This window comes from Panthera uncia (assembly GCF_023721935.1).
Source record: "Panthera uncia isolate 11264 chromosome B2 unlocalized genomic scaffold, Puncia_PCG_1.0 HiC_scaffold_24, whole genome shotgun sequence".
NCBI classification, from domain to species: Eukaryota; Metazoa; Chordata; class Mammalia; order Carnivora; family Felidae; genus Panthera; species Panthera uncia.
The window spans coordinates 24,375,805-24,392,719 of NW_026057580.1; the positions used below are offsets into that span (position 1 = coordinate 24,375,805).

Sequence of the window (16,915 nt, forward strand, 5' to 3'; positions counted from 1 at the left end):
AAGCGTGAATGCCGGGAAGGGCCTTCCCTGGGAATTGGGGTTTTCCAAGAACGGGAGGCCCACCCTCTCCAAGCCTCTCTAAAGTGGGAGCGCTCCCCGGTAGAACGCTCCGGTCTGCAGACGTGAACTGTGACACCCCCAATCTAGGTGCTATTTCGCAGCCGAGAAACGGGCACTTCCATGCATTTACCGTCAAACCCTGACTCATCTAGTGCGTTTGGAGAGAGAGGCAATTTAAGATTTAGGGACCTGGCAGATAAAGGAAGTTGGAGATTGGCTTGTAAATATTTTGAAGAGAAATATTTCAGGGAGTGTGAGGAAATAATGATCTGTCACACTCAAAATGAACACATTCCCTCCGGCCCCCTCCCCTTTCTTCATAACCAGCAAAAAGTGTATTGTTGATGCCGGGAGATTTTACAGTGGTCGCTGGTGCAATGCCAACGCAGAAGGTGTGGCGGGAGCGCTGCAGTGTGCCTTTCTGCGGACAGCCACCGCCACCTGGCCCGGACGCCGCTGCGGCTGCAGTCTGCGGCATCGGTTGGCCTTGGCAGGCCCAGCGTTCCCTATACCGCGTTAAGCTGCACCCTAGGCAATGCAGGCGTTTCCTATGGGGGGCTGTTTTTAACTTGTTTTGTTTTATTTACCCGCATAAGGCAACTGCAATTATAGTGACATAAAGTAACATATTACTGCATTTGTGGAGTTTCTAATAACTACAAAGGTGGACTCTTACTTTGGAACATTTGAGACACTGAAGAAATTGTCATAGAAAAGTAATTTGTAAAATTCTGAAAAGCATTCAAAGAATAGATGACAATACTTAAGTTTTATTTGCGTGTAGGAATTTAAAATCAGTATTGTTTTCTAACTATACAAAATCAACAGTGCAACTCTGCATAAAAGCTTAACCATTGATGTTCTTAAGGCCTAGAACACATTACCATGTGTAAGCATTAAAAGAAATTCCAAAAGGCATTGGCTAATGCATTTCCTAAATGCCAGATTCATAAACGTGGGAAACCACGGATTAAATGTTCTTATGTACAACATGTTTCCTAAAACAAAATAAACAGTCAAGTTGTTGACATGTTGTATCACATTCGGTCGTTTGGGTTTGAAGATGCAAGGACCTTGCTTGCAGATGCTGTATAAGATGCTGTATATGGGAATGTTGAATGTCAGAGAATAGGCTATATACTACAAGTCAAGATAGACTTCAGAGGCCCCTGGCACTCGCGGTCTGACAGGTAGGATAGCCTCATGTTCACATTGCTCAAAGGTCTCCTGATACCGCAGCCCACTGCAGTGAGAGATTGTACTCCTGTCCATTGTGCAGGAGTATTGAAGACTGTCCACAATGTGTGGCACATCAGGAAAGGAAGAATTCTTTACTGCATTGACTCCCAGTGGCCCGGTAATTTAAAACAACAACAAAAATGAACTAACCTTTTGCAAACATTGGGAGAAATGACTAATAGAATTTAGAAAGGTCAGTTTTACTTTGATACTTCCCACTGACTAAAATTTGTGAGTGAGCTAAAATGGTCTAAATATCCTTGAAACATGTCTAAGACCACAAACACAGCATAGTAACCAATGTGCTCCAAACTCTGCATTTTTAACAACAAAAAGCAACTAAATAGCAATTATGGTTTTCTGAGCTATTACTTTAGCACAATTGTTATCATCCTGTGTCTTGCTGCAGCCATTTATAAGTTTCAAGTATACACAAGAACATCATTTGTCTCTCTTGGCAGACATATGCTTTACCTGCGTGCAGTAGGATTATAGATATTTCTTTTTAGATGCATTTGTGTCTGTTCTTTACATCAGTTACCTCAAAGATACTAATAATAAGGAAACCAGATCATTGATAGAATTTAGTATTTAGGTTCCATTGTTTTCTGATTTGTTGCTAATTTATCATTTCCATCTCCAAATAATGGCATGTTATTAATTGCTTCTTTCTGTGTGTTTATGTAATGCTAATGCATTGTGGAATTTAATAAATATTAAATTAGCCAATCAATCCTTTTTGGAAGTTAATTTAATAGAATTCATATATTTTCTTTCTGCTAGGTTTTCATTACAAAGAATAATTGACATTGTATCAAAGTCACAAAAAGATTAAGGTTTGGCGGTAGGAATGGAGGAGGAAGGTCCTTGGTCAATGTTTCATATGAAGAAATGAGCAATCAAGATGGAAAAGTATATATAATATTTTGACTTTTTATGATAGTGAGTTAGCATGGTCACCCAAGAGAAGACAAATGAGTTGATAAAAATAGGAGTGTTTGGTGTCAGGAATGTAGAAGATGACCTATCACGCAGCCCTTCTTCTCTTTGGATTCTCAGCCAAATTGGATTGAGAACACACATGAGGAACCAAAAGGAAACAAAAATATTAACTTTATTCAGAGTAAAGTCAGATTGAAGAACATGGCTTAGATTCAAGGCCAAAATGAGATATCTCATTTCTTTTCTCCTAACTCTGCACACCCATCCGGTCACAGCTGAAGAACTACAGGCCTTTCCAACACTAAGGCACTAGGATTCTACTTCTTACCAGGAGACCAGAGGACAAAAAAGAGCGTGACACTCTCCCACTCATGAGGTTTGCAGCATTAGTGAACAAGAGACAGGACCATATGTGAGAAGGGGACCTTTCATATATCAACTGGAAGTCCCTCCCCAACTTCCCCCATCACTGAGTCATTTGCCTCCCAAAGTAAGAGTGAGTAACGAACTTTAATAAAGATAGAAGCTCTGTGGTACTTCTCTAAGAGATGGGAAGTTGTGGCACAAATTCCTAATTCATGGGTCAGGAGAAGCATCAGGAAAAAAAGGAGGCTCCACCCTAAGCTTTGTGGTGACCAACTTAGAGAAAGGGAGGAATGAAGATGACTCAACCTTTGAGCTAGGGTGGTAGGACAGTTCTGTAGGAAAAGAGGACAAACTGAATCTTAGACCCATTGAGATAGAGGCACCAGAATGTCCATGTAAAATTATCCAACAAGCCCACGGAAACATGGGTAGAAAAGTCAGAACCGGAGACAGACTGGGAGTCATGAACACGAATTATAGTTGAGGTCACGATGGACAAAATGACTAAGGAAGAGAAACTAGGAAACCAGAACTTTGGAACCAGAACTTTGGAGACAACTTTCATTTGTGGACAGCAGAGGACAGCAGAAGGCAAGTCCACGGAAGCCAGAGTAGGAAGTGTTCCAATTTAGTGGCACACTAGAACAGAGGCACAAATGGGAGGGGAAGGTGTGCAAGGACTGAGGACTGGTGATGAGGTGACCTTCCAGAGTACTGATTCATTGTGGTGGGAGAGGTTAAAACCAAACATCAACATGTTGAAGAGGGAGTAGGAGGTGAAAACAGTAGAGAGCCTCTGTCCACAATCTTTGGAGAAATTTAACCCTAAAACTTAAATTCTAACTCTAAAAGTTAATTCATCTAAAAGGGACAAGTAGAGAGAGCTGGATTAAAGCCTGAGTAATGGTTTTTTGGTTTTTGTTTGTTTTTTGTTTTGTTTTGTTTCTGTTTTGTTTTTTTGGTCAGGATAGGGGTACCTAAACAAGTTTCCAGGGAACCTGAGAAATGGAACCAACAGAGGGAGGGGAAATTGAGAGTTAAAGAGAGGAGGGAAGCAGGCATTCTTCTGGCCAGGTGTGGTTTAGCTGTTTGTTTTAACATACCTGCGGTCTTCTCCCCACCCCCACCCCCACCCCCATGGGTTCTTTCTGCTCTCCAGCTGCTTTTGACTCTGCAGTTAACACTCACCCTGACTCCTTAGGATGGCTCCCTGCCCATGGTCTCCTCCCCACCATCCCTGACTACTAACACTCAAACTAGGAGAGTGATTTTTTTTTAGACAAAGATAAGGAATGTCTTGGAATGTAGCCCAGGTTATCTGTAAGCTTTTATTACAACTTAAATGGAAGTGAGTGTATTACCCAACTGATAATCACACAATGACACTACATAAAAACATGACCCCTTTGGAAACAAAAAGTGTAGGTAAGAATGGCTCTAGCAACAAAGTTTTAGAAATGAATCATATTGAGTTTGGACTGGTGAAGCTTATTACTCTCAGAATTTAAGTGGCAGAGGAGAGCCTTGGTGGCTCAGTCAGTGAGTGTCTGACTTAGGCTCAGTTTGTGGGTCTGAGCCCCATGTGGGGCTCTGTGCTGACAGCTCAGAGCCTGGAGCCTGCTTTGGGTTCTGTGTCTCCCTCTCTCTCTGCCCTTCCCCTTCCTGTGCGTGCTCTCTCTCTCTCTCTCTCTCTCTCTCTCTCTCTCAAAAATAAATAAACATTTTTTAAAATTAGAAAAATTTAAATGACATAAAAGGAAAATTGAGAGGTATCTGAGGAGGTATCTGAGGAAATGTGCTGTATCACCTATTTATTCACAAATGGCTTTTCATGACAGAGTGAGACCAACACCTGTGCCAACAAAGCACATGTTCTTGTGTTGAAAGGTAAAGGAGCTGCATTATCTAGAAGAACCTACATCATCTAATGTAATCTTGGAAGCAATTTCTAGCCACAGAATCAAGGGAGCCATCATGTGGGTGGATGTCTTTTTAAAATTTGTGTTTATGAAGGAAAAATAATTATTATTTGCAGTAATATCAAATATTATTTTCAGTACACGGGAAAGGACTCATCTTGCCATAATAAAAACTTTTGAAATAACTTACAGGCATCATTGTAAGAGAAAATATTTCAAGTGAATCATTCCAAATTGTTCTTGTGACATTTTAGGAATTTTAGTGCCTAATTAGGATTTATTGTCCTGTGGGTTACAGAATCTAGAATAATGCTGTTGGGGCATGGGGGGAAAGTTATTTTTTGTGAACATTACAGATTTCTCAAAAAAAAAAGTCTACGGAGTCTGAGAGTTTTTTTAAAAATGTCAGTGTAATTGAATTCATCTACTCTAGAATGCTTTGCAGACAGTTTTTGGAAAGTAATCATTTATTATCCACAAGCAAATAGAATTCATTTATGTAGTTTCTAACATTGAGTGTGGGATTAGTCATGCAGCAAAATACTAAGTCATTTGGCCAGAAAATTTACTCATAGTTGTATGAACTGCCAATGGAAAATTTGAGAGCTGTTCATAAATCAAATTATAAAGCTCTTAGAGTTATAAATCACTGAGCAGCATTGTTCATTACTATTCAGAGAGTGTAAAATATTTCCACCATTTCTAAGTAAGGGCAATTTACAAAGCAAGTTTGAAAGCTGAAGTTAGTGACTTCCAGTTCCAAGGTAAGGCTTGTCATATAAGTTACAAGCATTTGTATTGCATTCTCAAGTGAAAGAAGAAAAAAAGTAAGATAGGAGGTTTATAGTTGCATGGTAAATATGCAATGATAAAATCTTTTCAAATGTTATTTATTTTTGAGACAGAGAGAGAGAGAGGGAGGGGGGGGGGGGGGGGAGGGAGAGATAGTGAGGGAAGGACAGAGAGAGAGAGGGAGACACAGAATCTAAAGCAGGCTCCAGGCTCTGAGCTGTCAGCACAGAGCCTGACACAGGGCTCAAACTCAGGAACCATGAGATCATGACCTGAGCCGAAGTAGGTCACTTAACCAACTGAGCCACCCAGGTGCCTTGAGATGAATAAAATCTTGACTAATGTTTCTGAATAAAATCCCATATTATCTTAATGAAATGATAGCAACATTTCCAGCTAAATTTCCTCCATTTTTTACAATAATTTTTTGTAGCCTTTTTGCATTAAATATTTTGTGCTAATAGATTTATATGTTAATTCATCAGCATGCTGATAGCCTGAAAGAATAATGTCACTAAGCAGAGGTAACAAATATCCCAAGAAGAACAGAGAACTTTTTTTTTCATTTTTTCTTTTTTTTTTTTTATTTTTAAATTTTATTTAAATCTAAGCTAGTTAACATATAATGTAGTGTTAGTTTCAGGAGTAGAATTTAATGATTCGTCACTTACATATAACACCCAGTGCTCATCCAAACAAGTGCCCTCCTTAATGCCCATCACCCATTTAGCCCATCCCCCACCCACCTCCCCTCCAGCAACCCTCAGTTTGTTCTCTTTATTTAAGAGTCTCTTATGGTTTGCCTCCTTCACTTTTTATCTTATTTTTCCTTCCCTTCCCCTATGTTCATCTGTTTCATTTCTTAAATTCCACATATGCGTGAATCATATGATACTTATCTTTCTCTGACTGACTTATTTCATGTAGCGTAATACACTCTAGAAGAACAGAGAACTTTAATGAGTAACTGATGATTAGAAAAACTGTTTTCAGTGCCACACAATTCCACAGGTTATTGAAATTATCCCAATATAATGACATCCCACAGATCTAGAACAAAAAGAAAAGTATATCTTAAAATGTCTTGATTAACCTCAACACACTTTCTGGAGTAAAATAGGGAAACAAAACAGCAAACACACCATATTAGAATATAGTAAAGTTTGCATTTCAATGAAGAAAGCCAAGAAACTAAAGCCTGTTCTTGCTGGTCCTATCTGCTGCAGGAGTTCTTAATCTGGAATTCATAAACAGACTTCTAGGGTCCTGAAATTATGCATAAAAATGTGGGTCCCTTTTAGGGACCATGATCCATAGTTTTCATCAGGTTCTTAAAGAGTTACTAAGGAGAGAGAGACGAGAGATAGAAAGAGAAAGGAAGGAAGGGAGGGAAGAAGGGGAGGGAGGGGAGAGAGGAAGGAAGAGAGAGGGAGGGAGAGAGAGAGAATCATCAGAACCATACAGATACCACGTTTCTGCAGTATCAAATGATTCTCTCATTTCATCGACATTAGCATCACCTAAGTACCTCCCCTGAGATTGGGAGAAGTGTCATAAACACTGTCAGTCTAGGATGAGTTGAGGAAACTCTCAACTCTACCCTATAAAATTTCAGGGACATCTCCCAAATTCAGGCAAATGCTGTCCATCCTGAGACTAACTGGACACGATCTGCTGTGAGTTTCCTGTCCTCTTACAACTTCGAACAGGTTAGAAAAGAGGCAAGTGAGTTCCCTAAGGTAATTTTCATTGAGATGTCACTTCTAACACTGAAAGGGAAGACTGGGTTAACTATCTAGGACCACTTCCATAGACCTCTATCATGGAAAGAAGGGCTAACTTGATTCCTGAGCTGTCTTCAGGCCAGTTAAGTATCCCAATTTATAGCTAGATGTTTGGATAGATAAGTCTATTCTGAGCCAAAAACACTAGTCCTAAAATTTAGTTCTGAGCTCAGGGTCTGCAAGGATCTCCATAGTCTTAAGGCTTAAAAGAAAGGCAGAAGGACTTCGTATCCAGCTCCCCAAAACTACTCCTAGACATCCTGGTGAATGTAGCAATTACTCTTACTAAATCCTGCCTCAACCCACAATCTTTGAGGCTTTTCAACATTCATCCTTTGGAAACTTGGTAACTGGGGCCCTCAATCCAACAAGGATAATCCTTCATTTGGTATAGAAGACTGCCTGTCCATACCAAGCACTCAGCTCCATCTACTCATACGTCTAGCTTCCCACATTTGCCATGCTTATGAACTTTGACTCCCCTGCCCCCCCAACATCACCATATTTTCAGAACACTTGGCCCCAATGTCTCATCACTGTGATTCCATTCTGCCACATCACGAGGCTGGTTATTTCATCATTTGACTTTCTCATTCCAGTGGACAGGCCCAGTTTCCAGGGGTGTTCTGATCTCTCAGTCTGGCTGGTTCTATTTCCTCCAAGTTCCCTTCTGACCCTCTAGACTGTGAAGGGTTTAGTGACACAACATTTATGTGTTCCACACAGACTTTGAACTGATGCCATTACTTACTTAAGTGTCCCAGCCCGCTCTGAGTCTAGTAGGCACTATTCTTTGCAAGTAAGCACAATTGCTTTTTGTGTCCATTTGAAACAAGGCAGGAATCCACCTTGAGAAGACACGATAGGACTGCAGTTAGTGTACCAGACCCCCTGGTGGTCTGCCTTCTGTGAGCTGTTGAAGTCTGGGTTTCAGTGCCTGGATTAAGAGACACCACCAGCAGCACCCTGGGAGTTGGTTGGTCCAATCTTATTCATCTGCCCCTCTCACTCAAAGGGCATGAAACAACATGTCCTGGACTTTTGCATTACTGAATGGCTGTCCTGGGGTGGACAACCAAGTTGTTTTAGTAAGTAGCTAACACTTCTGCTAAATGTTTCTTTACATACATTTACTCATTTAATCTTCACAGCAACAATGGATAGGTACTACTCATCTCTATTTTATAGATAAGGACCTTGAGGCATAGAGAACAGAATTTCCACCAAGATCACACAGCCAGCAAGTGCCATGATTCTCCAGCACTTCAAAAACCATATGGTTTCTGTTGCATGCTTTTCATTTACACTGCCTCCCTGCCCACTGCAGCCCCTCCCCTGAAGGAACTCCTCCCAGTTAGGTTTGGGAAGCTACCCTTTCTCTCATCTGACTGTCCTTAGGCTAACCCAACTCAGATGAATGAGGGCCAGCCAGATACTCCAGCAGTATATCAGCTGTTTCCCAGCACACAAGAGATCTTCTCCTCCCCTTTGAGGGATTTGCCTAGAGTACTTCCTCTATCCTTCAGTCTAGCAAGACTTCTTTTATTGAAAATTACCATTTCATTGCCCCATCATTGGGTAAATTCAAATCAGCACCTCCAGGAAGCTAAACAGGCTTGGGGGGCAAGCAGAGTCCCACTTTGGAAAAGGGCCTCTATTAGAGACCATCTTTCTGTCTTTCATAAAAGGGGCACCTGTCTGGCTCAGTGGGTGGAGCATGTGACTCGGGTCTTGAGTTTAAGCCCCACATTGGCTGTGGAGCCTACTTAAAAAAAGGGGGAGGATTGGTCTAATAATTTTTCTTTATACTTTTAAGTAAGATTGTGGTTTGTCTCATATAGTTCACAGGCATCCAAGTTAATTAACTATGTTTCTTAATGCCTCCCCCACTGCTGCTCCTTGTAAGCCACCACTCACCAAACACACACACACTATATGTGTAATCTAAGCTGTATGAAGAGGATCTGGGTCTTTTTCCTTCAATTAAGAATAATAATGCTACTATTAATAAACTAAATAAATAAATTAATAAATATGCTATTAATATACCTAACATATAGTCTCATAATGGTGTTATGAGACATAATACTGTTATTATCACCTTTTCACAGATGGGGAGACAGGCACAGAAATGTGACATGGTTAGTAAGTATTGGATCTATGGTTATGGATCCAGACAGTTTGATTGATTCTAGGTCCGGTGTTTGTGACCACTTATGTGACACTGCTTTATTATCTAATATATTTAGAAGAGATTCAGACTGGAAAACTCTCTCAAATGACATACGTAGCAAGACTTTACCTCTACCAAAAAAACAAACAAACAAACAAACAAACAAACAAACAGAAAAAGGTATTTCAGTCAGCTTTCTATCCTTTGGTAGGAGGATGTCTAGTCTTCCCCCTCTTGCTGTGAATAGGATGAACATCTTCCTGAGGTTCTGTCCCCCCTTGGCTGTTTGAGCAATTTCTCTACTGGAATTCACAATCCTGGATTCACAACATTGTCCCAAAATGCCACCACCATTGAGCCCCTGTTCCTCTCAATCTTTGACACTCTTGAACCTTGAAGTTGACTTCCACACTTTGAACTCACTGTACCCATCTACCCTTCCTTGCTTTTATATAGCTCTCTAGACTTTAGCTGGGTTGAGTAGATCCATTCCATTTCCTTGGGCTTCCTTCTTTGATCAATACTTGCATTCTCCACCCTTAACTAACTTCCTAGTCCTGACTTGCCCTATGGCTGCCCACACCCAGGTTTGGCAATACAAGTAACAGAGATGACTTGTTCATCTTGGCCCTTTATATTTCCTTCCCTTTTTATCATTCTATGAATTTATTAATAGAAAAAAAACTATAAGTTGTAAAGACAGATGAATGCATTTTTCTAATGACCTATACATAGGAGGTAGGGAAATAACTTAATAAAAAGTGTGAAATGTAGGTGATCATTTTTTTTAATTTTAATGTTGCTTTAACGTGGTATGAAAAAATATTAGGATGAGAAAGTTATTGGTAGCAGATGAGGGGGCAAACCACTTAAGGTGATTTATTAAGTAAATTATCTCAAGTATGTGACTCAGCATATAAATTATGTTTAGACCTCAACTTTTGAGACCATAAAAGTAAAAAATTAATAGAGACATTGTAAATGCTAACCAGTTATTTCATTAATATATGATATTAATATAGGGTATAATGGGGCAGATATTTCAAAGAGAAATTACTTTGTCCTTTCATGTTATAATTGATATGATAAATTAATATTTGAAAGTTGAATCACTCCTGATTTTTATGCATAGACATTGATTCTTGCATCAGAATTATTACATTTGGTGAATTTTAGAAATTGGTCTAAAATTTAATGTTCTAGAATATGATTACTTGAAGTAAAAAGCATAATGATCTCATCTTGCCCTCAACTTTCAAGATGAATAGAATGTTCTGCATTAATCAAAAAAATGTGAAATGGAAGATGATTTACATGACTTACAGTTATTCTAAAATGTAACTTTTAATTGATTTACTTTCCTTTATGCTTAACTCTGCATCTGTTTCTGATAAATGGGGAAAAGTCACATAAATACCAAGGGTTGGTGGGGGTGCAGGGAAGATGGTAACAGAAAAATAGCCACAACTTCTCACAAAAATTGATGTTTCCTAGAGATTTTGGAGACCCTGGAACCACAGGAAGCCTTGTCCAGAGTCCTTTTAAGTTTTGCATATACTTTCTTGTGCAAGCTTTCAAATAACTCCATGCATGGCTACAAGCTTTTCATAGACAATTGATAGGGTTAAGTAACATTGTAGAGGAGGTAAAGATTGTCTTCCACCATTCCCAGCCTCTGATTTCTGTGCTAATACCTCTGCTATAAAAGTCTTCTTCCTAAACACATCAAGATGAAAGTAAGCTATCTAACTTCAGGTAAGACAAAAGCTGGATCATTTAGCATCTGGCTCTCTTGCCAGATCAAGAGAAACAGAGAAACTCTAGTATAGATGATGAAGCTAATGTGGATGGCTAGTGTCAGTCCATTCAGGCTGCTATAACAGAATACCAGAGACTGGGTAACTTACAGAGACAATGGACATTTATTTCCCCAACTTCTGGAGGCTGGAAGTCCAAGATCAGAGGGCCAACATGGTCAGGTTCTAGTGAGACCCTCTTCCAAGCTGCAGACTGCTGACTTCTCACTTGGTAGAAGGGGTAAGGATTTCTCTGAAGCCTTTTATATGAGAGCACTAATTCCATTCAGGAGTGCTCCCCCATCATAACCTAATCACCTCCCAAAGGCCCCATCACCTGATACCGTGACCTAAGTGGGGTAGGATTTCAAAATACAAATTTGGGTGCGGGGAGAGTGTATGTGGAGGGCACCCATTCAGACCATAACAGCTGGGTGTGGGGAAAACAAGAGGAACAATGCTGTACCTCAGGGTTAATCATAATGGAAATGTTTACAGACATAGGCTCAAAGGGAGAGGAAAAGAAATGGTATTCCAATATGAAAGGAGAAGATCATATAGACAAAGCTACTATAAAAGTCTGAGATGACCCCATGAGAAAGGAGGCAAGAGGTTAAATTCTCTTTGACTCTTTGTCCTCCTTCCCTTTGATCTCCTGCTTGGACACCCCACTGGCTAAATCCAACTGGGAAGAGGATAAGAAGCCCAAACAGGTCAGCTTCCTAATTTAGGCAGCAGAATAGAGATGGCTAGAGAAGGGAGATGGAGGGCTAAAGGGAAGGTCTCCAGAACTTGTGTCTGAGCAGGACTACAGTCCTAAGAAGCAGGTCAAGACTTGTCTCTCAGGGAATGGGACTACAAAGCAGAAACTTCAGCAAGGAGGACACTTTAAGGGACTTAGTCAAGCGAAGAAAGCAAAAAACCTAGTTAGTGGAGTTAACGGAATCTTTTGCAAAGGTGATTTGATGATTGGTTTCTAAGTTCTGGCTCTAGAGACCTTCTTTAGCCTGCTTACGAGTTAGCAATTAGGAGTTGTTGTCAGGGTCCACTAGAAACCCAGTTTCCTCATCTGTCAAGTATGAATTATAATTGTACCTATCCTAGAGAACTACTATGAGAATTAAATGAGATAGTAGAGGTAAAATGCTAGCACAGTACTCTATGTATAGTAAGCACTCAGTAAATGTTAGCTGTATTTTTATTGTTATTAAATGAAGGAGACAGGATTGGAGAAATGTCATATAGGGCAGGATGTCATATAGGGCAGTAGGGTGAGCAAAATTAGTTCCTTTCCTAGATAGTGATTACATAGATGCCATTGCATGGTATCACTGCTTACTAGTTAAATTAGTTTTATTAAAAGTATTTCTGCCAACCCTGGGCCTGTAAGATTGTCTTTTTCTTTTCCCATCATGGAAAGTTGAAAATGTTTCAGGTATATAGTCCTTCAAACATATTTTACATTTCCTAGGCTCACACGTAGTCTTCAGTCTAGTCTAAGTAATGTCATTATAGTTTGGCTGTGTTGCTGAATCATCCTAAAGTATATTGATCATCTTTTTAATCAGGATATTGCTGGAATAACTTGGAAATTGAAAATGGGTTAGATGTTCTTTGGAAATGGAAGGAGTAAAAAGAGTGAGTTGAAAAGCTCCCTATTGGACATTAGTAAAACCTAGTAATTTCTATGCAGAAATCAAGAGCACTTTGATGAGAAAGTCATACAAGCACCAGTTTTGCTCATAGAGTGTTGTGGGTATTGCAGGAGAAGCCATTCTGATCTTGATTTCTCTTCCTCTAGCATATATATAATTTTCTAAAAATACTATGGATCTTCCTCCCCTATGTCCCACTTCACTAGAGGCTGAGTTGAAACTGGGAGCCCATTTCACAGAGAACATTAAACTGACCTGTGAATATTTAGAATTATGTTGGCACCATTTTCTTGGCACTTTGGAACTCATTTAGAGGGAAGTCTTCAGCCCGTATTCTGACCTGGGTAGTGCAAAGGACCTTTTATGTCTGAACATTCCAAAACTGATATGTATAGAAAACAATCTGACACTTTTGAAAATTATGTAAGGGCAGCTAGGCTTTACTATAGTGCTGTACTTGCCTTTCACATTTTTTATTCAGTTCATAATAGAGAATTTATATTGTGATTCAAAGGCCAATGAGAATTACATTGAATTATATTTTGATATTCATCTATTTTTCTTAAATTTGGTGACTTTTGTTTATTACAATTTCAGAGGTGGGCTTTTGCCTTTTGAATTCCAATATTAACTATATCAACTCATTAAAAGTAAACCTAAATGCATTAAGAGTTTATATTTTTATTAACTTCATTTGCTTTCTTTAGTTATAAAGCTACCCTTTCTCTATGTCTCATTTTGTAGATAGTATGTTTTTCATAATTTGGATGTTGCTTAAAACATTGTTTTTCATACTATGAGCTATAACCTATTAGTGAGCTGTGAAATCAATTTAATACGCTATGATCAGCACTTTTAAAAATAAAACAATATAGTAAATAGACTAGAAATGGAGAGAGTGTATCACATATAGTAAGGGTGAGAATGTTTCATGAAATTTTCTTTTAATTTTGTGTGTTTGTTTCCCAGATCAAAATGTAAAACCTCCAAAAAAGGTTGAAAGCCACTGACTTATATTGTTCAACCAACCACATATCATAGGTGTACTCATGGCTGTGCTTATGTTTAATTTCACATTCTACATGTACTATCTAGGGAATTAATGAAATGATTTATTCTAGCAAAAAATAAAAAATAAAGAAGGGCAGATAACTACTAGGTGAATCTTCTACTATCAGGAACTAAGAGTGTTTAATACCAAATTCACAATATTCCTTCTGAACTTGCTAATTGGCAGGTAATATAAACATTGAATCATCTGTTTGTAGATGGTGTAACAGAATATTGGCCTGAAGTCTCCTGAAAAGTAGTCATTCTAAAAGAGGTTTGATATGTCTCTTCTGGTTGGTCTTGAAAGAATTGTGTGTTTTTGAGGAAACTTGAGGATTTACTCTTTAACTAAATCATATTACCGATAGACTCCAGCAAAAGTCTGCTAGAACTGATACATGAATTCAGCAAAGTCGCAGGATACAAAATCAATGTACAGAAATCAGTTGCATTTTTATACACCAATAATGAAGCAACAGAAAGACAAATAATGAAACTGATCCCATTCACAATTGCACCAAGAAGCATAAAATACCTAGGAATAAACCTAACCAAAGATGTAAAAGCTCTGTATGCTGAAAACTATACAAAGCTTATGAAGGAAATTGAAGAAGATACAAAGATATGGAAAAACATTCCATGCTCATGGATTGGAAGAATAAATATTGTTAAAATGCCAATACTACCCAAAGTGATCTACACATTCAAAGCAATCCCAATCAAAGTTGCACCAGCATTCTTCTCAAAGCCAGAAAAAGCAATCCTAAAATTTGTATGGAACCACAAAAGACCCTGAATAGCCAAAGTAATATTGAAGAAGAAAACCAAAGCACGAGGCATCACAATCCCAGACTTTAGCCTCTACTACAAAGCTGTAATTATCAAGAAAGTATGCTATTGGCACAAAAACAGACACATAGACCAATGGAATAGAACAGAGACTCCAGAATTGGTTCACAAATGTATGGCCAACTAATCTTTGACAAAGCAGGAAAGAATATCCAATGGAAAAAAGACAGTCTCTTTAACAAATGGTGCTGGGAGAACTGGACAGCAACATGCAGAAGAATGAAACTAGACCACTTTCTTACACCATTCACAAAAATAAACTCAAAATGGATGAAGGACCTGAATGTGAGACAGGAAACCATCAAAACCCTAAAGGAGAAAGCAGGAGAAAACCTCTCTAACCTCAGCCGCAACAATTTCTTACTTGACACATCTCCAAAGGCAAGGGAATTAAAAGCAAAAATGAACTATTGGGACGTCATCAAGATAAAAAGCTTCTGTGCTGCAAAGGAAACAATCAACAAAACTAAAAGGCAACTGATGGAATGGGAAAAGATATTTGCAAATGGCATATCGGATAAAGGGCTAGTATCTAAAATCTATAAAGAACTCACCAAACTCCACACCTGAAAAACAGATAATGCAGTGAAGAAATGGGCAGAAAACATGAATAAACACTTTTCTAAAGAAGACATCCAGGTGGCCAACAGGCACATGAAAAGATGCTCAATGTCGCTCCTCATCAGGGAAATACAAATCAAAACCACACTGAGATATCACTTCACACCAGAGTGGCTAAAATGAACAAATCAGGAAACTATAGATGCTGGAGAGGATGTTGAGAAACGGGAAACCTCTTGCACCGTTGGTGGGAATGCAAACTGCTGCAGCCACCCTGGAAAACAGTGTGGAGGTTCCTCAAAAAATTAAAAATAGATCTACCCTATGACCAGCAATAGCACTGCTAGGAATTTACCCAAGGGATACGGGAGTGCTGAGGCATAGGGGTACTTGTACCCCAATGTTTATAGCAGCACTCTCAACAATAGCCAAATTATGGAAAGAGCCTAAATGTCCATCAACTGACAAATGGATAAAAAGATGTGGTTTATATATACAATGGAATACTACTTGGCAATGAGAACGAATGAAATCTGGCCATTTGTAGCAATGTGGATGGAACTGGAGAGTATTATGCTAAGTGAAATAAGTCATACAGAGAAAGACAAATACCATATGTTTTCACTCTTATGTGGATCCTGAGAAACTTAACAGAAGACCAGCGGGGAGGGGAAGGGGGGACAAAAGTTACAGAGAGGGAAGGAGGCAAACTATAAGAGACTCTTAAAAACTGAGAACAAACTGAGGGTTGATGGGGGGTGGGGGAGAGGGGAAAATGGGTGATGGGCATTGAGGAAGGCACCTGTTGGGATGAGCGCTGGGTGTTGCATGGAAACCAATTTGACAATAAATTATATATAAAAAATCATATAACAGGAGAAAATTTTATTACAGGTAAGGTAATTACAAAAGCAACGTTTTTGTAAACTAATTTTCTCCAATTTTCTTATTGTGTTTACAACACATAACATAAACTTTACCATCTTAACCATTTTAAGGTGTATAATTCAGAGGCATTAAGTACATTCACATTGTCATGTGATCATCACCACCATCCATCTCCAGAACTCTTCATCTTGCAAAACTGAAAGTCTATACCCATTAAACAGTAACTCCCCATTCCCCCTCCCTCCACCCTGGAGTTATCCTCAACCCCAGTGACCTCGGAGTCTGACATCCGTTACCATCACTAAATGATACTTAACAGGTCTGTATCAGTTATATCTGGCAAAATTCAGTTCTATCAAATAATAACTATTTGCTGTAGGATCTTCTATGTACGTATTATGTCTCTCAAGTACTGATCTTAATTTATTAGTAATAATGTACAGTGAAGTAACGCACTGAGGAGAGAAAAGTTAAAGCAGCTGGCTTGTTCTACAGGAAAAGAAGTGAAGATGGAAGAAAAGAAAGCAGGTGACACGGTTTAAACTGCATTTAAATACTGTAACTGAGCCCCTATGGCGTTCAGCAAACTAATGCTCATCTGCTCGCCACCTATTTTTGTACAGCCTGTAAGCTAAGAATGCTTTTTACATTTTTACATCGTTGAAAAAAATCAAGATAAGCATAACATGTCATAATATGTGAAAATCATATAAAATTAAAGTTTCAGTGTTCATAAACAGTTTTATTGGAACATATCCACACTTACATGTTTACGTATTATTATGGCTGCTTTCATGCTATGAGGACAGAGTTGAGTTGTTGTGACAGAAACTATACGAGG

General features: G+C 38.9%; 1 protein-coding gene across 2 annotated transcripts in view; it reads left to right on the forward strand.

Moving 5' to 3' along the window:
* Window positions 1-16,915, forward strand: part of BEND6 (BEN domain containing 6) — a 63,477-nt gene that overhangs the window by 318 nt on the left and 46,244 nt on the right. The window lies entirely within an intron of this gene.